Source organism: Ranitomeya imitator, chromosome 1 (genome assembly GCF_032444005.1).
Source record: "Ranitomeya imitator isolate aRanImi1 chromosome 1, aRanImi1.pri, whole genome shotgun sequence".
Taxonomy (NCBI): Eukaryota; Metazoa; Chordata; class Amphibia; order Anura; family Dendrobatidae; genus Ranitomeya; species Ranitomeya imitator.
The window spans coordinates 99,449,705-99,476,328 of NC_091282.1; the positions used below are offsets into that span (position 1 = coordinate 99,449,705).

Below are 26,624 nucleotides of genomic sequence, written 5' to 3' on the forward strand. Positions count from 1 at the left end.
TTTTCCTGGGCACATCTTTTCTTTTCTTTTTTTTCCCTTTTGCCCTTTCTGTACATTCTTTCTCTTTATAGTGCTTACTCCTTTCCCTTATTATCTGCGGCAACTCATGCATTCCATTCGTCTGCGGCTGCACATTGTCTCTCCTTCTCCTACTTCTCCTCTGCGCTCCTCGGCTCTTTTCGGCTGTTTCCGGATTTATGCTTGGACGCATGCGCACTTCTCCGTAGTTCTTTACTCTTCCGCGCTTGCGCCGTTCTTTTTCTTTTTTGGCTCTCTTCGGTTATTTTGACGCATGCGCATTACATTGTACTCCACTTCGGCATGTTTCGGGTCTTCTCGGCTCTATCACGTGACAAGGAGGATATTACATCACGGCCTTATTTAAGGTCCTTTCTCATGCCGGTATACCACTGCTCTGGGACGGCCGCTTGGAACTTTGCTCCTGTTACAGGTAAATACTATTATTTCTACTAGCACACTTGGACTTTTTTGTTTGCAATTTATCTCTTTCTTTCGGTTCTTTGGGCCCACTATTGGGGATACATTTCCATTAGCTCCCTCATGTTCATCTATTTTGTGGCTGATATACCACGTAATTTGCTTAGGACCCGTAGATTGCAGTGCGATTACTTTGCAATTGGTTTGTCAATGTATCTAGTTTCTTACCAGATTTTTCACGATACTGACCTCTTATGGGGTTACATGTTTCATCATTATTATTTATTTATTTTGATAGAGCGGTTTTTGTGAACCGGATTTTCTTTTGCCCATATAGATCCTGGATTGAAACACATACAATATCTATTGGTTTGAATATATTATATCTTATGTGTATATACGCATTTTAATATATACAAGTCTCTTTTTCTTATTATTTTTTCTTTTGAGAGTTCACATATATGTAAGATTATTGCGTAACAGTAGTATTGAAGTTTATGTTTATTATGAGAGGTATTTTGTTCTATATATAATTTTGTACTTATACTGTATTATGTTTTTTTCATATAGATTGTACCCTTGACAAAGACCATTTTATGGTCGAAACGTTGGGAAAATTTTCTGTTATATCCTGTTGTCATGGCTGTGAACTCCCAGAACTAATGACTACAATTATCATAATAAAGAATTTATCACTTGACACAAGACTTTTTTTCTTATGAGAGTGCTGGAGGTTGTTCTATTATATTGTACCATTTTTTTCCTCCTAAGCACCAGTATATCAAGTGTGCGTGTGACCCTGGTCATTTATAGCAAGGAGTGGCAGACACCGATAGTAGGCCCCAACCCAACTAGTAGGCCAAATGCAGTCTAACATTAACAACTACTTAACGAGCGCCTGAAAACGGAATTTCAGGACAGGAAACCAGCAGAACAGCAAGGAGTGGCAGACACCGATAGTAGGCCCCAAACCAACTAGTACGCCAAATGCAGTTGTTCCGTTTAACCACAATTTAATGAGAGCCTGAAGATAGAAGTTCAGGAAAGGCAACCTGGAGAACACCTTGGAGTGGAACACACCATCTCTCTACACCCCATACCCAATTTGTAGGCCTAATGCAGCGTAGTTTCCAACAACTACTAAACGAGAGCCGGAAGATCAAAGCTCAGGAAAGGCAACCTGGAGAACACCTTGGAGTGGAACACACCATCTCTCTACACCCCATACCCAATTTGTAGGTCTAATGCAGCGTAGTTTCCAACAACTACTAAACGAGAGCATGATGATCGAAGCATTGGCGAGGAAACCTGGGGAACACCTTGGAGTGGAACACACCATCTCTCTACACCCCATACCCAATTTGTAGGCCCAAAGCAGCGTAGTTTCCAACAACTACTAAACGAGAGCATGATGATCGAAGCATTGGCAAGGAAACCTGGGGAACACCTTGGAGTGGAACACACCATCTCTCTACACCCCATACCCAATTTGTAGGCCTAATGCAGCGTAGTTTCCAACAACTACTAAACGAGAGCATGATGATCGAAGCATTGGCGAGGAAACCTGGGGAACACCTTGGAGTGGAACACACCATCTCTCTACACCCCATACCCAATTTGTAGGCCTAATGCAGCGTAGTTTCCAACAACTACTAAACGAGAGCATGATGATCGAAGCATTGGCGAGGAAACCTGGGGAACACCTTGGAGTGGAACACACCATCTCTCTACAGTGGAACACACCATCTCTCTACACCCCATACCCAATTTGTAGGCCTAATGCAGCGTAGTTTCCAACAACTACTAAACGAGAGCCGGAAGATCGAAGCTCAGGAAAGGCAACCTGGGGAACACCTTGGAGTGGAACACACCATCTCTGTACACCCCATACCCAATTTGTAGGCCCAATGCAGCGTAGTTTCCAACAACTACTAAACGAGAGCATGATGATCGAAGCATTGGCGAGGAAACCTGGGGAACACCTTGGAGTGGAACACACCATCTCTCTACACCCCATACCCAATTTGTAGGCCTAATGCAGCGTAGTTTACAACAACAACTAAACGAGAGCATGATGATCGAAGCATTGGCGAGGAAACCTGGGGAACACCTTGGAGTGGAACACACCATCTCTCTACACCCCATACCCAATTTGTAGGCCTAATGCAGCGTAGTTTCCAACAACTACTAAACGAGAGCCGGAAGATCGAAGCTCAGGAAAGGCAATCTGGAGAACACCTTGGAGTGGAACACACCATCTCTCTACACCCCATACCCAATTTGTAGGCCTAATGCAGCGTAGTTTCCAACAACTACTAAACGAGAGCCGGAAGATCGAAGCTCAGGAAAGGCAACCTGGGGAACACCTTGGAGTGTAACAAACCCTCTCTCTACACCACGGAAGGGCTGATTCTTAGGAAGGAAGGCTGTCGGAAAGAAGCAGGGCACGTCCGAGGGTGATTATATTCTTATTAGGTATATACTCACCCTCGGACGCGCCCTGCTTCTTTATTTGTAATGAATGTTTATTTGCAATGTGGTTTTGACTTACTCTATTTTTTTGGTAAATAATGATTTTATTATTTTCATTGTTTTGCATCTTCTTGGCAATAATATAAAGAAGACGCGACAGGACAACACTCGGTGGATGCCATATCTGTGTTTTAAATTGAAAAAACCTTTCAGTTAACTACTTGCAGGAGAAAGTTATTGTAGCTGGTGGCCATTTTTAGTACTGTACCAGATTTTTGTTGTATGTGTTTGTTTTTAATGTTAAAATGTCTGCATTTGATATCTCTCCAGTATTTTCTTTTTTATAAGCAAAATACTTATTTTTATATTTTCTGATGTTGGTTCCAGGGGTACACGGGCAGCAGTGGTGTGGTCAGTGGAGGCCTAGTGGAAGGAGTGACCGCAGACAGGCATCGAAGGTTTAAAATAATAACACATGGCTGTAGGCAATTTTAAATTGGTTCCAGGGGTACACGGGCAGCAGTGGTGTGGTCAGTGGAGGCCTAGTGGAAGGAGTGACCGCAGACAGGCATCGAAGGCCTAAAATAATAACACATGGCTGTAGGCAATTTTAAATTGGTTCCAGGGGTACACGGGCAGCAGTGGTGTGGTCAGTGGAGGCCTAGTGGAAGGAGTGACCGCAGACAGGCATCGAAGGCCTAAAATAATAACACATGGCTGTAGGCAATTTTAAATTGGTTACAGGGGTACACGGGCAGCAGTGGTGTGGTCAGTGGAGGCCTAGTGGAAGGAGTGACCGCAGACAGGCATCGAAGGCCTAAAATAATAACACATGGCTGTAGGCAATTTTAAATTGGTTCCAGGGGTACACGGGCAGCAGTGGTGTGGTCAGTGGAGGCCTAGTGGAAGGAGTGACCGCAGACAGGCATCGAAGGCCTAAAATAATAACACATGGCTGTAGGCAATTTTAAATTGGTTACAGGGGTACACGGGCAGCAGTGGTGTGGTCAGTGGAGGCCTAGTGGAAGGAGTGATCGCAGACAGGCATCGAAGGCCTAAAATAATAACACATGGCTCTAGGCAATTGTAAATTGGTTCCAGGGGTACACGGGCAGCAGTGGTGTGGTCAGTGGAGGCCTAGTGGAAGGAGTGACCGCAGACAGGCATCGAAGGCCTAAAATAATAACACATGGCTGTAGGCAATTTTAAATTGGTTCCAGGGGTACACGGGCAGCAGTGGTGTGGTCAGTGGAGGCCTAGTGGAAGGAGTGACGGCAGACAGGCATCGAAGGCCTAAAATAATAACACATGGCTGTAGGCAATTTTAAATTGGTTCCAGGGGTACACGGGCAGCAGTGGTGTGGTCAGTGGAGGCCTAGTGGAAGGAGTGACCACAGACAGGCATCGAAGGCCTAACATAACAAAAATGTCAATACAATGGTATTGTCAGTGGCAGGCATTGAAGGATGTCAGCGCATAGACTAAACATTGGTGGAGCTGTGAGATAATTTTGCAAGTGGTAGAGCACTGTTTGAGCTGGAGGGGGGGGAACTGTCTTGTGGCCGGTGGTACAGGCCCAGGGCCCCTCATATTACAACGGTGTGTCTGACGTTGGGTGCGCACCACCACCGCCAGAGACACTTTATTGTACTAGGAGGGACCCAGTGGCAGTGCCGTCGACCAAAAGTGGGCACACCCACCTCTTCAGACAAACTGCACTCTCACGGGTGCTGTCGCCAAGTGTCGATACCACGGCCCCGTGTGGGGAGTTTGGCCATTTAATGAGGTGTAAACATGTCGTATGCTGGACAATCAGGTGCAGAAAATTACGAGATTGGAAAAGGCATTCAGAATAGTCCACAGGCAAGACCTTTTCATAGGAAAGCTAGGTGTCAGCCGGGCAAGGTGGGGCAAAAGATTTCGAAATCCAGTTGTGGTTCATTTTAATGAAGGTTAGATCATCTACATTTTGGGTAGCCAGACGAGTCCTTTTTTCTGTTAGTATTGAACCTGCAGCACTGAATACTCTTTCTGATAGGACACTAGCTGCCGGTCAAGCAAGCTCCTGCAATGCATATTCTGCCAATTCTGGCCAGGTGTCTAATTTTGATGACCAGTAATCAAATGGGAATGACGGTTGAGGGAGAACATCGATAAGGGATGAAAAATAGTTTGTAACCATACTGGACAAATGTTGTCTCCTGTCACTTTGAATTGATGCTGCAGTACCTGTCCTGTCTGCGGTCATAGCAAAATCACTCCACAACCTGGTCAGAAAACCCCTCTGGCCAACGCCACTTCTGATTTCTGCCCCTCTAACTCCTCTGGTCTGCTGGCCCCTGCAGCTCGTGTGAGAACGATCACGGGCGCTGTGTGCAGGGAATGCCAGAAGCAAATGGTCAACAAGAGTTGATTGTTTGGTTGCTAATATTAGTTCCAAGTTCTCATGTGGCATTATATTTTGCAATTTGCCTTTATAGCGAGGATCAAGGAGGCAGGCCAACCAGTAATCGTCATCATTCATCATTTTAGTTATGCGTGTGTCCCTTTTGAGAATACGTAAGGCATAATCCGCCATGTGGGCCAAAGTTCCAGTTCTCAAATCTGCGGTTGTGCTTGGTTGAGGGGCAGTTTCAGGCAAATCCACGTCACTTGTGTCCCTCCAAAAACCAGAACCCGGCCTTGCCGCGCCACCAATTTCTAGTGGCCCCGGAAAAGCTTCCTCATTAAAAATATAATCATCCCCATCATCCTCCTCGTCCTCCTCCTCCTCTTCGCCCGCTAACTCGTCCTGTACACTGCCCTGGCCAGACAATGGCTGACTGTCATCAAGGCTTTCCTCTTCCTCAGCTGCAGACGCCTGATCCTTTATGTGCGTCAAACTTTGCATCAGCAGACGCATTAGGGGGATGCTCATGCTTATTATGGCGTTGTCTGCACTAACCAGCCGTGTGCATTCCTCAAAACACTGAAGGACTTGACACATGTCTTGAATCTTCGACCACTGCACACCTGACAACTCCATGTCTGCCATCCTACTGCCTGCCCGTGTATGTGTATCCTCCCACAAAAACATAACAGCCCGCCTCTGTTCGCACAGTCTCTGAAGCATGTGCAGTGTTGAGTTCCACCTTGTTGCAACGTCTATGATTAGGCGATGCTGGGGAAGGTTCAAAGACCGCTGATAGGTCTGCATACGGCTGGAGTGTACGGGCGAACGGCGGATATGTGAGCAAAGTCCACGCACTTTGAGGAGCAGGTCGGATAACCCCGGATAACTTTTCAGGAAGCACTGCACCACCAGGCTTAAGGTGTGAGCCAGGCAAGGAATGTGTTTCAGTTGGGAAAGGGAGATGGCAGCCATGAAATTCCTTCTGTTATCACTCACTACCTTGCCTGCCTCAAGATCTACAGTGCCCAGCCACGACTGCGTTTCTTTCTGCAAGAACTCGGACAGAACTTCCGCGGTGTGTCTGTTGTCGCCCAAACACTTCATAGCCAATACAGCCTGCTGACGTTTGCCAGTAGCTGCCCCATAATGGGAGACCTGGTGTGCAACAGTGGCAGCTGCGGATGGAGTGGTTGTGCGACTGCGGTCTGTGGACGAGCTCTCGCTTCTGCAGGAGGACGAAGAGGAGGAGGAGGGGGTGCGAACGGCTACAGCCAATTGTTTCCTAGACCGTGGGCTAGGCAGAACTGTCCCAAACTTGCTGTCCCCTGTGGACCCTGCATCCACCACATTTACCCAGTGTGCCGTGATGGACACGTAACGTCCCTGGCCATGCCTACTGGTCCATGCATCTGTTGTCAGGTGCACCTTTGTGCTCACAGATTGCCTGAGTGCATGGACGATGCGCTCTTTAACATGCTGGTGGAGGGCTGGGATGGCTTTTCTGGAAAAAAGTGTCGACTGGGTAGCTCGTAGCGTGGTACAGCGTAGTCCATCAGGGCTTTGAAAGCTTCGCTTTCAACTAACCGGTAGGGCATCATCTCTAACGAGATTAGTCTAGCTATGTGTGCGTTCAAACCCTGTGTACGCGGATGCGAGGCTAAGTACTTCCTTTTTCTAACCATAGTCTCATGTAGGGTGAGCTGGACTGGAGAGCTGGAGATCGTGGAACTAGCGGGGGTGCCGGTGGACATGGCAGACTGAGAGACGGTGGGAGATGGTATTGTTGCCGCCGGTGCCCTAGATGCAGTGTTTCCTACTACGAAACTGGTGATTCCCTGACCCTGACTGCTTTGGCCTGGCAAAGAAACCTGCACAGATACTGCAGGTGGTACGGATGGTGGCCCTACACTGCCGGAAGGGATGTTGCGTTGCTGACTAGCTTCATTGGCCGAGGGTGCTACAACCTTAAGGGACGTTTGGTAGTTAGTCCAGGCTTGCAAATGCATGGTGGTTAAATGTCTATGCATGCAACTTGTATTGAGACTTTTCAGATTCTGTCCTCTGCTTAAGGTAGTTGAACATTTTTGACAGATGACTTTGCGCTGATCAATTGGATGTTGTTTAAAAAAATGCCAGACTGCACTCTTTCTAGCATCGGATACATTTTCAGGCATTGCAGACTGAGCTTTAACTGGATGGCCACGCTGTCCTCCAACAGGTTTTGACTTTGCCACGCGTTTTGGGCAACATACGGGCCCGGCAGATGGAACCTGTTGCGATGTTGATGCCTGCTGCGGCCCCTCCTCCTCCGCTTCAGAACTGCTGCCGCCTGCACCCTGTTCCCCCAATGGCTGCCAATCGGGGTCAAGAACTGGGTCATCTATTACCTCTTCTTGTAGCTCGTGTGCAACTTCGTCTGTGTCACCGTGTCGGTCGGTGGTATAGCGTTCGTGATGGGGCAACATAGTCTCATCAGGGTCTGATTCTTGATCATTACCCTGCGAGGGCAATGTTGTGGTCTGAGTCAAAGGACCAGCATAGTAGTCTGGCTGTGGCTGTGCATCAGTGCACTCCATGTCGGATTCAACTTGTAATGGGCATGGACTGTTAACTGCTTCACTTTCTAAGCCAGGGACGGTATGTGTAAAGAGCTCCATGGAGTAACCCGTTGTGTCGCCTGTTGCATTCTTCTCTGTTGTTGTTTTTGCTGAAGAGGACAAGGAAGCGACTTGTCCCTGACCGTGAACATCCACTAACGACGCGCTGCTTTGACATTTACCAGTTTCACGAGAGGAGGCAAAAGAGCTAGAGGCTGAGTCAGCAAGATAAGCCAAAACTTGCTCTTGCTGCTCCGGCTTTAAAAGCGGTTTTCCTACTCCCAGAAAAGGGAGCGTTCGAGGCCTTGTGTAGCCTGACGACGAACCTGGCTCCACAGCTCCAGACTTAGGTGCAATATTTTTTTTCCCACGACCAGCTGATGCTCCACCACTACCACTACCCTCATTACCAGCTGACAATGAACGCCCCCGGCCACGACCTCTTCCACCATACTTCCTCATTGTTTTAAAAACGTAAACAAACTAACGGTATTTGTTGCTGTCACACAAATTACACGGTGAGCTATAACTTCAGTATGATTTAGCTACCCCTTTACAGGTGAGTGAGACCACAACGAAAATCAGGCACAATGTTACACACTCTGTTGTTGGTGGCAACAAATGAGAGAGATGCCACACACGCAGGACTGTCACTGAAGCACAAATGTAAATATTAATCTCCCACTGATTTGATTTTTTATTTTTTTTCAGGGAGACTTTAGGAAAAAAAAATAATAGAATAAAATGATTTTTTCAGTTAGAATTTAGAAACCAAATAAAATAAAATGATTTTTTCAGGGAGAATTTAGAAAACAAATAAAACAAAAAAAGGCTTTCTATGGCCCACTGAGTGAGAGATGACGCACACAGGAGTCAGGAGTGGCACACAAGCCCAGAGGCCAATATTTATCTCCCACTGATTGATGTAGTGATTTTTTCAGGTAGATTTTGGAACCCAAATCAAGCTAAAACAATAATAGGCTTTCTATGGCCCACAATTGGAGAGAGAGAGAGAGAGAGATGGCACACCCAGGAGTCAAGACTGGCACACAAGCAGAAAGGGCAATATTAATCTCCCACTGATTTGTTTTTTGTTTGTTTTTTCAGGGAGACTTTAGAAAAAAAAAATAATAAAAAAAAATGATTTTTTCAGGAAGAATTTAGAAACCAAATAAAATAAAATGATTTTTTCAGGGAGAATTTAGAAAACAAATAAAACAAAAAATAGGCTTTCTATGGCCCACTGAGTGAGAGATGACGCACACAGGAGTCAGGAGTGGCACACAAGCCCAGAGGCCAATATTTATCTCCCACTTTTTTTTTTTGTTCCAGGGAAAATTTATAAACCCAATAAAAAAATTAATAAATAGGCTTTCTATGGCCCACTATCTGAGAGACAGAGAGAGATGGCACGCTTAGGACTGGCACACAAGCCCAAAGGCCAATATTAATCTCCCTTTTTTTTTTAAGGGAGAATTTATAAAACAAAAAAAAAATAAATAAATAGGCTTTCTATGGCCCACTATTTGTGAGAGAGATGGCACGCTCAGGACTGGCACACAAGCCCAGAGGCCAATATTAATCTCCCACTTTTTTTTTTTTTCCAGGGAAAATTTATAAACCCAATAAAAAAAAAATAAATAAATAGGCTTTCTATGGCCCACTATCTGAGAGAGAGAGATGGCACGCTTAGGACTGGCACACAAGCCCAAAGGCCAATATTAATCTCCCACTGATTGATTTATTGATTTTTTCAGGTAGAATTTAGAACCCAAATAAAGCAAAAAAAAAAAAAATGGGCTTTCTATGGCCCACTGAGTGAGTGATGATGCACACAGGAGTCAGGAGTGGCACACAAGCCCTGAGGCCAATATTTTTCTCCCACTGATTGATGCAGTGATTTTTTCAGGTACATTTTAGAACCCAAATCAAGCAAAAAAATAAATAGGCTTTCTATGGCCCACTATTTGTGAGAGAGATGGCACGCTCAGGACTGGCACACAAGCCCAGAGGCCAATATTAATCTCCCACTTTTTTTTTTTTGGTTCCAGGGAAAATTTATAAACCCAATAAAAAAAGAAATAAATAGGCTTTCTATGGCCCACTATCTGAGAGAGAGAGATGGCACGCTTAGGACTGGCACACAAGCCCAAAGGCCAATATTAATCTCCCACTGATTGATTTATTGATTTTTTGAGGTAGAATTTAGAACCCAAATAAAGCAAAAAAAAAAAAAAAAGGGCTTTCTATGGCCCACTGAGTGAGTGATGATGCACACAGGAGTCAGGAGTGGCACACAAGCCCTGAGGCCAATATTTTTCTCCCACTGATTGATGTAGTGATTTTTTCAGGTAGATTTTAGAACCAAAATCAAGCAAAAAAATAAATAGGCTTTCTATGGCCCACTGACTGAGAGATGGCACACACAGGAGTCAAGAGTGGCACACAAGCCCTGAGGCCAATATTTTTCTCCCACTGATTGATGTAGTGATTTTTTCAGGTAGATTTTATAACCCAAATCAAGCAAAAAAATAAATAGGCTTTCTATGGCCCACTGAGTGAGAGATGACACAGACAGGGATGGCACTCTAGCAGAAATGTCAATCTTAATCTCCCACAAAAAAAAAAAAAAAAACAGGGAGTGTCCTTCAATTACTATCTCCCTGCAGTAATCTCAGCCAGGTATCGCAGGCAGCAATAAGGAGTGGACTGATGCACAAATTAAATAAAAAGTGTGTACAAACAAAAAAGATAGCTGTGCAGAAAGGAAGGAACAAGAGGATTTGTGCTTTGAAAAAAGCAGTTGGTTTGCACAGCGGCGTACACACAGCAATGCAGCTATCAGGGAGCCTTCTAGGGCAGCCCAATGAGCTACAGCGCTGAGGGGGAAAAAAAAAAATGTAGCTTCCACTGTCCCTGCACACCGAAGGTGGTGTTGGGCAGGGGAAATCGCTACAGCACAAGCGGTTTTGTGGTTAATGGACCCTGCCTAACGCTATCCCTGCTTCTGACGAAGCGGCAGCAACCTCTCCCTAAGCTCAGATCAGCAGCAGTAACATGGCGGTCGGCGGGAACTCCCCTTTATAGCCCCTGTGACGCCGCAGACAGCAAGCCAATCACTGCAATGCCCTTCTCTAAGATGGTGGGGACCAGGACCTATGTCATCACGCTGCCCACACTCTGCGTTTACCTTCATTGGCTGAGAAATGGCGCTTTTCGCGTCATTGAAACGCGACTTTGGCGCACAGGGGTCGGATCGGGTTTCATGAAACCCGACTTTGCCAAAAGTCGGCGACTTTTGAAAATGAACGACCCGTTTCGCTCAACCCTACTGAAGACTATTTCTGATAGCACACTAGAAGCAGGGCAAGCAAGCTCCTGTAATGCATATTCTGCCAATTCAGGCCAGGTGTCTATTTTAGATGCCCAGTAATCAAAGGGGAATGACCTGTGAGGTAGAACATCGATAAGGGAGGAAAAGTAGTTCGTAACCATACTGGACAAATGCTGTCTCCTGTGACTTTGAATCGATGCAGCACTACCTGTCGTGTCTGCTGTCATTGTGAAATCACTCCACAACCTGGTCATAAAACCCCTTTGTCCGACACCACTTCGGATTTGTGCACCTCTAACACCTCTGCCATGTTGCCCCCTACGGCTCATGGGAGAACCATCACCGCCGCTGTGTGCTGGGAATGCCTGAAGCAAACGGTCTACAAGAGTTGCTTGTTTGATAGCCAATATTTGCTCAAGGTTCTTATGTGGCATGATATATTGTAATTTTCCTTTATATCGTGGATCCAGGAGGCAGGCCAACCAGTAATCATCATCGGTCATCATTTTGATAATGCGGGGGTCCCTTTTTAGGATACGCAAGACATACTCAGCCATGTGGGCCAATGTTCCAGGTGTCAATTCACTGCTTGCGCTGGGTTGAGGAGCACTTTCTTGCAAATCAACATGCCCCCTGAGAAGCATCCTCCTCCCATAAATATTCATCCCCATCATCCTCCTCCTCCTCTTCGTCCGCCACCTCATCCAGGAGAGTTCCCTGAGCAGACAATGGCTGACTGTCATCAAGGCTTCCCTCCTCCTCGGCTGCAGACGCCAGCTTCTTAATGTGCGTCAAACTTTGCATCAGCAGACGCATTAGTGGGATGCTCATGCTTATGATGGCATCGTCTGCACTTACCAGCCCTGTGAATTCCTCAAAACACTGAAGGACTTGACAGAGGTCTTGTAGCTTTGACCACTGCACACCAGACAACTCCATGTCTGCCATCCAACTGCCTGCCCGTGTATGTGTATCCTCCCACAAATTAATTACAGCACGCCTCTGTTCGCACAGCCTCTGAACCATGTGCAGTGTGGAGTTCCACCTTGTTGCAACGTCGATTATTAGGCGGTGCTGGGGAAGATTCAGCAATCGCTGATGGTTCAGCATACGGCTGGAGTGTACGGGCGATCGGCGGATGTGCGAGCAAAGTCTTTTCACCTTCAGGAGCAGGGCTGGTAGCTCCGGATAATTTTGGAGGAAGCACTGCACCACCAGGTTCAAGGTGTGAGCCAGGCAAGGTATGTGTTTAAGTTCTGAAAGGGCTATGGCAGCCATAAAATTCCTTCCGTTATCACTGACTACCTTGCCTGCCTCAAGATGTACACTGCCCAGCCATGACTGAGTTTGTTGCTGCAAGTACTCGGCCAGTACTTCTGCGATGTGTCTGTTGTCGCCCAAACACTTCATTTCTAACACAGCCTGCTGACGCTTACCACTAGCTGTTCGATAATGGGACACCTCGTGTGCAACACTGACAGCTGCGGATGGAGTGGTCGTGCGACTGCGCTCTGTGGACGAGCTTTCGCTTCTGGAGGAGGAGGAGGAGGGGTGGCAAACGCCTACAGCCAACTGTTTCCTAGACCGTGGGCTAGGCAGAACTGTCCCACTATGGCTGTCCCCTGTGGACCCTGCATCCACCACATTAACCCAATGTGCTGTGATGGACACGTACCATCCCTGGCCATGCCTACTGGTCCATGCATCTGTTGTGAGGTGCACCTTTCTAATGACTGATTGCCTCAGTGCATGGACAATGTGGTCTTTGACATGCTGGTGGAGGGCTGGGATGGCTTTTCTCGCAAAGAAGTGTCGACTGGGTAGGTCATAGCGTGGTACTGCGTAGGCCATCAGGGCTTTGAAAGCTTCGCTAGATTAGTCTAGCAATGTGGGCGTTCAAACCCTGTGTACATGGATGAGAGGATGAGTACTTTCTTTTCCTATCGAGAGTCTCTTGTAGGGTGAGCTGGACTGGAGAGGTGCATATGGTGGAACTAGCGGTGGTGGTGGTGGTGGACATAGCGGATTGAGAGAGGGTTGGTGATGGTATTCTTGATGTTGGCCTACATACAGTGTTTTCTACCAATAACCTTGTGATTCCCTGACTGCTTTGGATTCCTCCACATTTGCTGCTGGTGGTGTCCTACCCGGTGGGCTTACAGTGAGGGAAGCAATGTAGCGTTGCTGACTACCTTCATTCTGAGCAGGTGCACCAACGGTACGGGACGTTTGGTAGTTAGTCCAGGCTTGCAAGTGCATGCTGGTTAAATGTCTAAGCATGCATGCTGTATTAAAATTTTGAAGATTCTTCCCTCTGCTAAAGGTCTTTGAGCATTTCTTACAGATAGCTTTTGACTGATCTTTCGGATCTTGGTTAAAAAATTGCCACACTGCACTCTTCCTACTATGGAATACCTTTTCAGGCATTGCACGCTGTGCTACTTTCACTGGATGGCCACGCTGTCCTAAAACTGTTTTTGTTTTTGACTAACGGTTTTGGCCTGATATGGACCTGCCAGATGACAGCTGTTGCGATGTAGATGGCTGCTGCGGATCATCCTCCTCCGCTTCTGAGCTACTGGCAGCCGCACCCTCTTCCCCCAATGGCTGCCAATCTGGGTCAACAACTGGGTCATCTATCACTTCCTCTTCAATGTCATGTGCACCTTCCTCTTTGTCACCATGTAAGGTGCTATAGCATTCGGGACGGGGCACCATAGTCTCATCAGGGTCAGATTCTGGCTCAGTACACTGCGAGGGCAATGTAGTGATCTGAGTCAATGGAACAGCATTATAATCTAGATGTGGCTGTGCATCAGTGCACTCCATGTCCGATTCATCTTGTAATGGGCAGTTAACAATTTCCCGTTCTAACCCAGGCACGGTATGTGTAAAGAGCTCCATGGAGCAACCTGTAGTGTCGCCTGACGCATCCTTCACTTTTTGTTTGAGTGAAAGACACAAGGAAACGCCTTGTTCCTGACCGGGGGCATCCACTGACGACTCGCTGCTTTTATATGTGGAACTTTCTGAAGAGGAGGCGAAAGAGCTAGAGGCTGAGTCAGCAAGGAAAGCCAAAACTTTTTCCTGCTGCTCTGGCTTTAAAAGCCGTTTTCCTACTCCCAGATAAGGGAGTCTTCGAGGCGTTGTGTAGCCAGATGATGATGCTGGCTCAACACCTCCAGCCTTATGTGCTATTGTGCTTTGGCAGTACTACCAGATGCACCATCAGTACCAGCTCGCAACCACCGCCCATGGCCTCTTCCACCTGACTTCCTCATTTTTTGGAAAATCTAACCAAAATAACAACCGTTATATGGTACTGTAAAACAAGGTAGAAGGTGTATAGAAACGTGTTGAGATTTTAAATCTCCCTTTTTTTGGGGGGAGACTGAACAAAAAATCAGGCCCTGTGCAAAAAACAACACAATGTAAGTGGCTGAAAGTGGCTGGCTGATATACGACAAACTAACAGGACAGAACTATATCAACTTTGCGAGACTTTGAATCTCCCCTTTTTTTTGGGAGACTGAACCACAACTTAGGCCCAGTGTATATAACAACGCAATCTAAGTGGCAGAAAGTGGCTTGCTGATATACCACAAACTAACAGGACAGAAGTATATCCACTTTGTGATCATTTGAATCTCACTTTTTTGGGGGGAAAAACTAAACCAAACCTCAGGCCCTGTGCATAAAAGAACACAATGTAAGTGGCAGAAAGTGGCTGGAAGATATATGAAAAAATACAAGGACTGTAGTACAATTTCAATCTCCCTACAATGATCTCAGGACAAGTATGGCAGCAATAAAAAGAACTGCTGCACACAAAAGTGTGGACAAATAAACAAAATAACTGTGCAGAAAGGTGCAACAGGATTTTTGCTTTTAAAAAAGCAGTTGGTTTGCACAGCGGCGTGCAAACAGCAATGCCATACCTCCCAACTTTTGAAGATGGGAAAGAGGGACAAAGTTTGCGGCGCGCAAACCCATTCACCCATTCATAATTAGTCACACCCATATCCACGTCCCAACCACACCCATTTAGCACTGCTGATCACACTGTTTCATATACAATAATTATAAACAAATATGGCCACACAGTGCCCCATACTGTATAATGGCCACACATGATGCTCCATACTGTATGATGACCACACATGATGCTCCATACTGTATAATGAACACACATGACGCTCCATACTGTATAATGAACACACATGATGCTCCATAATGTATAATGACCGCACTGATGCTTCATACTGTATAATGGCCGCACATGATGCTCCATACTGTATAATGACTGCACATGATGCTCCATACTGTATAATGGCCGCACATGATGCTCCATACTGTATAATGACTGCATATGATGCTCCATACTGTATGATGACCACACATGATGCTCCATACTGTATATTGGCTGCACATGATGCTCCATACTGTATAATGGCCACACAGTGCTCCATACTGTATAATGGCCACACAGTGCTCCATACTGTATAATGGCCGCACATGATGCTCCATACTGTATAATGACTGCACATGATGCTCCATACTGTATGATGACCACACATGATGCTCCATACTGTATAATGAACACACATGACGCTCCATACTGTATAATGACTACACATGATGCTCCATACTGTATAATGACCACACATGATGCTGCATACTGTAGAATGACCGCACATGATGCTGCATACTGTATAATGGTCCCACATGATGCTCAATACTGTATAATGACCGCACATGATGCTCCATACTGTATAATGACCGCACATGATGCTCCATACTGTATAATGGCCACACAGTGCTCCATACTGTATAATGAACACACATGATGCTGCATACTGTATAATGACCACACATGATGCTGCATACTGTATAATGGCCACACAGTGCTCCATACTGTATAATGACCGCACATGATGCTCCATACTGTATGATGACCACACATGGTGCTCCATACTGTGTAATGAACACACATGATGCTCCATACTGTATAATGAACAGACATGATGCTCTATACTGTATAATGACGGCACATGATGCTGCATACTGTATAATGACCCCACATGATGCTCAATACTGTATAATGACCCCACATGATGCTCAATACTGTATAATGACCGCACATGATGCTCCATACTGTATAATGGCCCCACATGATGCTCAATACTGTATAATGACCGCACATGATGCACCATACTGTATAATGACCGCACATGTTGCTCCATACTGTATAATGACCGCACATGATGCTCCATACTGTATAATGACTGCACGTGATGCTCCATACTGTCTAATGACCGCACATGATGCTCCATACTGTATAATGACCGCACATGATGCTCCATACTGTATATTGACTGCACATGATGCTCCATACTGTATAATGACTGCACATGATGCTCCATACTGTATACTGGCTGCACATGATGCTCCATACTGTATAATGGCCACACACTGTTCTCCATACTGTATAATGATCCCACATGATGCTTAATACTGTATAATGACCCCCCTCCTGTATGCATGGCTCATATTCCCCCCTGTATGCATGGCTCATATCCCCCCTCCTGTATGTATGGCTCATATTTCCCCCCCTGTATGCATGGCTCATATTCCCCCCCTCCTGTATGCATGGCTCATATTTCCCCCCCCCTCCAGTATGCTTGGCTCATATTTCCCCCTCCTGTATGCATGGCTCATTTCTAAACACCCCCCCCCCCGCGCTCTCCCCGCGCTCCCCCCACGCTCCCATCTTGAATGGCACGGCTACCGTCCTCCTTCATCCCCCCGTCCCTCATACTTACCTGTTCCTCACCGCGCGGCCATCCCTCTTGCTCTGTCCCGACTCCCGGCTCAGCACCTTCTTACTGGGTGAGCGGTTATGTGATACCGCTCATTAAGGTCAATGAATATGCGCATATTCATGACCTTAATGAGCAGTACAATGTGACAGCTCATTCAGGAGCGCTGCAGAAGCCGAGACCATCGCTGGAGCAGGGTGAGTATCGTCTTCAAGGAGGGTGGGTGGGAGGTGGCCGGGGGGCGGGCATTTGGGCGGGGCCGGTCGGGAGGTGACCCAGCTTTTATTAAAAAAAAAAACAGCCACAAACCTTGCTCAGGTGCTGCCCCCTGCATTGTCCCCGCCCTAGGCACGCAGTGCAGGACAACTGACGGTCAAAATCAAGACAGTCCCGCGGGATCCGGGACGGTTGGGAGGTATGAGCAATGCAGCTATCAGGGTGCCTTTTAAGGCAGCCTAATAAGCTACAGAGCTGATGCACAAAAATATAGCCTCCACTGTCCCTGCAAACAAATGGTGGTGTTGAACAGTGGAAATCGCTACAGCACAAGCAGTTTCGGGGCTTAATCTTCCCTCCATAACTGTATCCCTTCTTCTGATGAAGCTGCGGCAACCTCTCCCTATGCTACGATGAGCAGAAGTAAGATGGTGGTCAGCGTGCACGCCCCTTTATAGCCCCTGTGACGCCGCAGAAAGCAAGCCTTTCACTGTCATGCCCTTCTCTAAGATGGTGGGGACCGAGACCTATGTCATCACGCTGCCCACACTCTGCGTCCTCCTTCATTGGCTGAAAAATGGCGCTGAAAGCGTCATACAAAACGTGACTTTGGCGCGAAGATCGCCGACCTCATGGTCGATCCCACACTAGGATCAGGTCGGGTTTCTTGAAACCCAATTTTTCCGAAAGTCGGCGATTTTTGAATTTGTTCGATCCGTTTCGCTCAACCCTATATCAATGTTATAAATTTCGGTGAAGCACCTGAGGGTTAAAGGTGCTCTCCACATATCTAGATAGGTTCCCCGAGGGTTCTATTTTCCAAAATGGGGTAACTTATGGGTGGTTTTCACTGTTCAGGCACATCAGGGGCTCTCCAAATGCAGAATGGCGCCCGCTAAGTATTCCAGCAAATTTTGCATTCAGAAAGTGAAATGGCACTCCTTTTTTTCCAAACCCTGCCGTGGACCCATATAGTAGTTTTCCTCAACATTTTGGGTATCAGCGTATCCTGGAGAAATTGCACAACAAATTTTACAGTGTAATTTCTCCTGTTACACTTGTGAAAATGCAAAATTTGGGGCTAGAAATCATTTTTGGGAAAAATGTGATTTCTTCATTTTCACAGCTCAACAAATTTTTGGGTCCATTTTCTCCTGTTACCCTTGTGAAAAAAAAAAAGTGACTAAATTAAACTTTTTGGGGAAAAAGTTAAATGTTCATTTTTTCCTTCCACATTGCAAAATTCCCTGTGACGCTCCTGAAGGGTTAAAAAACTTCTTGAATGTGGTTTTGAGAACCGTGAGGGGTGCAGCTTTTAGAATGGTGTCACTTTTTGGTACTTTGCTATACTGACCTATCAAAGTCACTTCAAATATGAAGTGGTCCCTACAAAATGGTCAACTTTTAACCCTTATAACTTCCTAACAAAAAAAATTTAGATTTCAAAAATTGTTCTGATGTAAAGTAGACATGTGGGAAATGTTATTTATTAACTATGTTGTGTGACATAACTCTGATTTAATTGCAAAAAAAATTCACAAATAAATGCAAGTGATATCGAACAAATTTTACCACTATCATGAAGTACTACATGTCATGAAAAAAAAAACATTCTCAGAATCAGTGGGATCTGTTCAAGTGTTCTAGACAGTAACAAAGCTACCGGGGGGGCAGAGGGTGTGTGCGTTCCGGGCCCGGTGCTCTGAGTGGGCCCACCCGGAGCTACACTACTGTAACTGTATCGATGCGCACAGCCTGCCGATACAGTTACATTATGCGACAGAGCAGGGAGAATCGATCTCCCTGCTCTGCCGCTGGCCGCTATAGGCCCCTGAGCAGGCGGGGGGACCCGATGCCAGCAGTGGGCCCCCCGCTGTCAGCGGAAGATCAGCTGTACCGGCATTAAGCAGATACAGCTGATCGCAATGATGGCAGAAGGAGCGATACGCTGCGCTCCTTCTCCCATCATCCCCCTGTCAGTGTCGGCGTCTGACGTCGCCGACACTGACAGCGGGTGCGATGACGTCACTGCCCGGCGCCCGCTCTCAGGAGATCAGCGGGAGCAGTGCAGGAACCAGGATGAAGAAAGGTGAGTAGTTATTTATTTCTTTTTTAATGGGTGCTGCTGCCTTATTACAGGGTCTGCCTATGTGGGTGCTGCTTTATTACAGGGTCTGACTAAGGGGGCTGCCTTCTAACAGGGTCTAACTATGGGGGCTGCCTTACTACAGGGTCTGCCTATGGGGGTGCTGCCTTATTACAGGGCCTGACTATGGGGGTGCTGCCTTATTACAGGGTCTGACCATGGGGGGCTGCCTTATTACAGGGCCTGACTATGGGGGTGCTGCCTTATTACAGGGTCTGACTATGGGGGGCTGCCTTATTACAGGGTCTGACTATGGGGGTGCTGCTTTATTACGGGGTCTGACTATGGGGGTGCTATCTTATTACAGGGTCTACCAATGGCGGTGCTGCCTTATTACAGGGTATGACTATGGGGGCTGCCTTATTACAGAATGTGACTATAGGGGTGCTGCCTCATTACAGGGTCTGACTATGGGGGTGCTGCCTTATTACGGGGTCTGACAATGGGGGTGCTGCCTTATTACAGGGTCTGACTATGGGGGCTGCCTTATTACAGGGTCTGACTATAGGAGTGCTGCCTCAATACAGGGTCTGACTATGGGGGCTGCCTTATTATGGGGTCTGACTATGGGGGTGCTGCCTTATTACAAGGTCTGCCTATATGGGTGCTGCCTTATTACAGGGTCTGCCTATATGGGTGCTGCCTTTTTACAGGGTCTGCCTATGGGGGTGCTGCCTTATAATACAGAGTCTGCCTATGGGGGTACTGCCTTATTACAGGGTCTGTCTATATGGGGGTGCTGCCTTATTACAGTGTCTGCCTATGGGGGTACTGCCTTATTACAGGGTCTGTCTATATGGGGGTGCTGCCTTATTACAGTGTCTGCCTATGGGCGCTGCCGTATGCTATAGAGTCTGCCTATGGGGAGTGCATTATACTGTATTGTGGACTATTTGGTGCATTATGCTACTGTATATGGAGATTATCTAGGGGGCCATCATACAGTATGGAGATTACAGAGTGGGGGTCATTATACATTGTTGGAGCCATCAAACAGTTTGAGGGCTACTGAGCATCATGCTGTGTATAGGGGAGCTGTACAGGGGGGACTTGGGACTTTATTAAATGTAAAGTGGACACTTATTGTTATAGGTGAACTCAGGTTACTGTGGCTATCAAAGGGGCACACAGGGCATTATTACTTTCTAGGGGCAAAATATGGGCACTGCTTTCAAGGGCACTTGCACCTGGCATTACTATATTGTAGAGAGTTGCTTTTGAATTTAGAGGGCACAGAGAACCGCACAGCAGGGGCAGTAATAGGGACACATATGGCAGCAGCGGCTCAGTATTGGGGTATCAAGTGTAGTAATAGGGACACATACGGCAGCAGCGGCTCAGAATTGGGGTATCAGGTGCAGTAGTAGGGACACATACGGCAGCAGCGGCTCAGTATTGGGGTATCAGGGGCAGTAATAGGACACATACGGCAGCAGCAGCTCAGTATTGGGGTATCAGGTGCAGTAATAGGGACACATACGGCAGCAGCGGCTCAGTATTGGGGTATCAGGTGCAGTAATAGCGACATATATGGCAGCAGCGGCTCAGTATTGGGGTATCAGCAGGATGAGGAGTTTGTGCAGATTGGGAATAGATGGTGATGGGGCTGGAATATGTGAAGTGAAATGTGTCTTTGTTGTATTCTCTGCAGACAGGTTGTAGCTGGAAGAAGTTGTCATGTCGGTCTGGGCCAGATGGAAAAGACGGGAAAAATGAACGATTCCATCAGAAAGGACGTCAACAGTAAGACATCTCTAACTGTGCAGTGATCTGTTATATGTTCTGTAGGGCTTGTATCTACCACTGACCATATGGCGGTAATATCCATATTGGTCTTTAGAAAGAGATTATCTTCAGTAACAGCACGGTCATCTGCTGAGGTTCTCCTCCAGTATTAGGGTGCATCATCGAGTTGTAATCAAGGTTGCCTGGTTAGGGGCCCACTCAGAAGTTTCGCCCCCCTGAACCAAAACCCTAGCTACACCTCTGGTTCCAGAGTTATTACCACATAAAGTGACTCTGGTCAGAATTGTAAAATTTGGCCTGGTCATGAAGGTGAAAACAGGCTTGGGGGTGAAGGGGTAAAATAAAATAGGTTACTTGCATTTTTTCCAAAATATATAGTGTAAAAAACTCACCAAAACCTCATTGTGGGATTGTAGCCTTATGAGGGAAAATCTGATGCAGAAAACCAACCTAAATGTGTACCATAGATATAAAGGGAATCTCTCAGTAGGATCAACCCTCCTAACCATCTATATGGGCATGCAGGTCATAGAAAGCTGAATAAATTGATACCTTGATATCTGTGATCCAATATCTTATTCCAAAGTAATCCACATTTTATTAATAAGTAAATGAGCTGTTATGATCTGTGGGCCGGTCATAGATCTTCCTGAGAATCTGCCTCCAGAGATTATTTTATTTTAAATGAAAGGGGGTTACCAGTGTGAGACATGTAGATCAGGAGAGCAGACTGTCAGTCATTACGTGTTTCACACTTGTTTTTGACTGCCTGAAAAAAAAACCATGTGAACATACCCTTAGGTAATGAATAAAATGCTGGTGTTCTTAAATTGTAAAAAAAGAACTTTTTAAGAAAAGACAGCCAGACATCCTGTAAAGAATGGGGCAGCATCATAGCAAGCAATGCCTGAAGAATGCACAACTCATTTTTTCTAAATGCTTTGCAGTTTAGCTTTGCTGTTTTGGAAACCTGAAGCCAAATAAAAAACGCAAAAAAAACAAGCTTACCGTATGTCTTTCAAGCTTTTTTATGTATTCCCCTTAGCATCAGGGGCAGGAGAATTACGGACGAACTACTAAGGAGGGAATCCCGGTGGATTTACAAGTTAAAAAGCCTGGCACCATGTGGCCTAAATGAGGAGTTACTATATACAGGTTTTTATAGGAGACTATAATGTGGATTGACATGACTGAGGGGAGGAAAGAAAAAAAAGGAGGGGGTATATATTTCCTTGTTTGTTTATGCAGGTTGTTATTTTTGTTTTTCTTTCTTTACTGTTTCATTTCTTTTTATATTTTTATACTTTTGATGTTTTTGCAGCAGTCTCTTTTTTTGGGCTTGGACATCGGGGACCATGGATGATTACTAAGTCCCATTCCGGGGCCAACATAAATATGAGTGCATCAAGATATTCGCCAGACTCTACTGGGGATGTGACCCTGGACTCAGATCCCTTTCCTTCTGGAGATCTAGTAAAGGATGGGGACTTTCCCATGAACTCCGATGCCTTTACCTATTAATATTAACTTTATATACATTATTGATTGTTGTATTTAGTTGGTGTTTTTTCCCCCCTCCCCCTCTGTGCATGCTGTCCCGCCAATTATGTATACTATTTGTCTCCTTAAGTAACTCACCTGTTAGCTTTTGGGCCTTTTGGCTCTTGTCGGGTTTAGCCTCCTGTAGTTTCTACTATCATTAGTTATGGCCTTTATTTGGCCCTCGCTTTGTGATTCTTATCCGTCTTCTGCCACCTTTAGTTCTGTATTGTGACCTGGGGAAAGGGAGTGTCCTTATGCTATTCTCTGTGTACTACTGGTTTGCCAGTTTTCACCTAGCCCATTATTCAATATTTGTCTTGTTAGGCTCTCTGTATACCCATATTGGAGTGTATTTGCCCTGTATGAGTATGCCTCCATCTTTTGATGGACACAATTAAATGGGATCTCAGTTGAAAATATCACATCAAGTGTTTTTTTCAGATTATGCCTCACTGTAATATAATGTTTTTTTTGTTTTTTTTACATACCTCGCCGCATACTAGTGCAATTTTTTGCCTAGTTATCTACTGCGCTTGCGCATAAGGCATGGGGTTTATGTGTGATGATAATACTTGCTTGATCAGTTTCTAACAAATGTTATATGGGGTTATGCTGGGGGCGCGTCCACATGGGCACTAGATTTTTTTATCTTAAGGGCTTTGGTACTATGTCACTTTCTTTGGGCCAGGTGACTTAGTGTGACCGGATGTAATTTCTGCGCGCCTGTAATCTGTGGCAGTGTATTAACTTATATGCTCGCTGATGTGGCGGACTGACGCCTGCGCAGTGCTTACTCCTCTCTATGTCTGACGCCAGCGTAGCATAATGATTACTCTCATATCTCTGGTCTGAGATCTAGAACAGATCGATCAAGATATTCCTCAGGCGGGTAGGTGCAGCACTTGTACCTTATTCGTTTGGGAGCAGGGTGGCACACGTGTGTGATGGCTCTAGCTTTTGTGTACAGTTGCCGTGGTTACATGGGTCTCCTAGGCAACTATTACGTTCAATCAGCGTCTGCGTTGTTGTACTTTGGGTGGCGCCTGCGCACACTGTTTATGCCGACGCCACTGCCTCGCGCCGTTTGCTGGGTCGCCTTGGTAACCTTATATGCCAAACAGATGCACGATGGTTATTGTCCCTTGCGCCTGCGCCCTGTGCTTATGTGCACGCCATTTGGACTTCCTGTAAACCATGGCCGCAACCTTGCTGCTCACCTGGTATGTGTTATTTAATCCCATATATACTATATAAAGTAGGTCCACGCCACCAGATGATTGTGGACCTTGAGGAAGACGCCTCCAGCGTCGATACGCGTGGGTCATGCATTATTAGGGTCTTTGAATTTATTTATACCGGCTATATGTTCTTGCTGTGGGTAGGGTACTTTACTCTGGGCGGCTCTTTGTTCACCTTGTAGTCGACCCCAGTTAGGTCCCCTTGGACTTTTTCAGTACACCCTTACAAGTCTGTATAGACAGCATATGTCCCATACCTTTGATGTATTGGTGGGGAGGCTAACCAGATTATTATAGGTGACACAGCATGCACATAGGGGTTGTGATTTATGTATACCTCACTATTGTTTCTTTTACCCCATTATCTAGACTGTTTAGCCGGTTCCATTTTGCTGTGATTAGACTCTAATATGCCTTTGTAGTATTATACTGTGTATTGCATGGACCCTTATCTCCTATTGTTTGTAGGAGTTTTTAATTGCTTTTACTACGGTTGTTTGTGTGGTGTGGTTCTAAAAATAAAATTTGATATAGTTTTGTGTTATTGATTTGTGGTGATCCCATCTTTGTGATGCTGCCCTTTTTCTGGTTTTGTGTTTGATGACTTTTGCATGCATCAGGTGATCCCCTTTTTAATCTAATAGTGGATGGTGCCCGCTCTACTTCTGGTATCCTAAGCTTTTTTATGTTATTTCACTTGAAGAGTGAGCCCTCTCCAAAAGACTACTCAAAAACTCTGAACAAACCCTATAATATAAAGGATGCCGGTCACAGGCAGAAGACACAGCAAATTAGCTAGGAACGAATTTGGTAGGAAGCGTGATTTGTCTTATAAAGTCTTGGATATCCCTTGAAGTATTGAAATCATTTTTGCTGAAACTGAAAACAATGGTGTACCCTCCCTGATGAGACTAATTGTATTTTCTGATATAAAGTAGCAATTAAAACAAATGAATTGTAAAAACAATGAAAATGTACTCTAGATGCTAACACTGTATAGCACATAAGTGACAGCAATAATCTAGAAATAATGTATTGTGAGATATGCCCTTGGGCAAGAGATTACATCTTGATTAACATGGTATAATTCAGTTTTTTTGCAGACAACATAATAACTATTATGGATTACAGGGTCAGAGACAAAGCAAAAGATGCAGATGGCAGCCATAGTGCTTCTCCTGAACCTCTTTAATCAAATGCAGAGATAACTATTAGGCTAGGTTCACATTGCGTTAGTGGGCATCCGCTAACGGAGTCCGTTACATAGCGCCACTAACGCAATGTAACGGATACGTTAGCGCACCCATTGACCGCAATGTATGTAACGCATCCCTAACGCATGCCATTTTTGGCATGCGTTAGCGATGCTCCGTTATTTTGTGATGGACCTCGAACGCTGTCTGCAGCATTTTGGGGTCCATTCTCGCTAAACGCGATACCTTTTTGGACATTGCGTTAACGCAGTCCGTTAGCGTATGCGCTAAACGCAATGTGAACCTAGCCTTATGCTTTCACAAACTATTGTGAACATTGTATACCATAGCAAACGTATAGTTTGTCACAATCCAATCTTGGTCTGGGGGAACAATGAATGCTTGGTCTGGGGGAACATGTGTGTAAATGGGTTAGTAACTGGCTTAGTGATAGAAAGCAGAGGCTGGTTATAAATGGTATAGTCTCTAACTGGGTCGCTGTGACCAGTGGGGTACCGCAGGGGTCAGTATTGGGACCTGTTCTCTTCAACATATTCATTAATGATCTGGTAAAAGGTTTACACAGTAAAATATCGATATTTGCAGATGATACAAAACTATGTAAAGCAGTTAATACAAGAGAAGATAGTATTCTGCTACAGATGGATCTGGATAAGTTGGAAACTTGGGCTGAAAGGTGGCAGATGAGGTTTAACAATGATAAATGTAAGGTTATACACATGGGAAGAGGGAATCAATATCACCATTACACACTGAACGGGAAACCACTGGGTAAATCTGACAGGGAGAAGGACTTGGGGATCCTAGTTAATGATAAACTTACCTGGAGCAGCCAGTGCCAGGCAGCAGCTGCCAAGGCAAACAGGATCATGGGGTGCATTAAAAGAGGTCTGGATACACATGATGAGAGCATTATACTGCCTCTGTACAAATCCCTAGTTAGACCGCACATGGAGTACTGTGTCCAGTTTTGGGCACCGGTGCTCAGGAAGGATATAATGGAACTAGAGAGAGTACAAAGGAGGGCAACAAAATTAATAAAGGGGATGGGAGAACTACAATACCCAGATAGATTAGCGAAATTAGGATTATTTAGTCTAGAAAAAAGACGACTGAGGGGCGATCTAATAACCATGTATAAGTATATAAGGGGACAATACAAATATCTCGCTGAGGATCTGTTTATACCAAGGAAGGTGACGGGCACAAGGGGGCATTCTTTGCGTCTGGAGGAGAGAAGGTTTTTCCACCAACATAGAAGAGGATTCTTTACTGTTAGGGCAGTGAGAATCTGGAATTGCTTGCCTGAGGAGGTGGTGATGGCGAACTCAGTCGAGGGGTTCAAGAGAGGCCTGGATGTCTTCCTGGAGCAGAACAATATTGTATCATACAATTATTAGGTTCTGTAGAAGGACGTAGATCTGGGTATTTATTATGATGGAATATAGGCTGAACTGGATGGACAAATGT

At 45.6% G+C, this 26,624-nt stretch overlaps 1 long non-coding RNA gene across 1 annotated transcript in view; it reads left to right on the forward strand.

Moving 5' to 3' along the window:
* Positions 1–22,571, forward strand: part of LOC138663106 (uncharacterized) — a 133,865-nt gene extending 111,294 nt beyond the window's left edge. The window contains exon 3 of the long non-coding RNA XR_011318120.1: positions 22,482–22,571. This is a non-coding gene — a long non-coding RNA (uncharacterized lncRNA). The remainder of the gene's footprint in view (positions 1–22,481) is intronic.
* Positions 22,572–26,624: the final 4,053 nt, after the last annotated feature.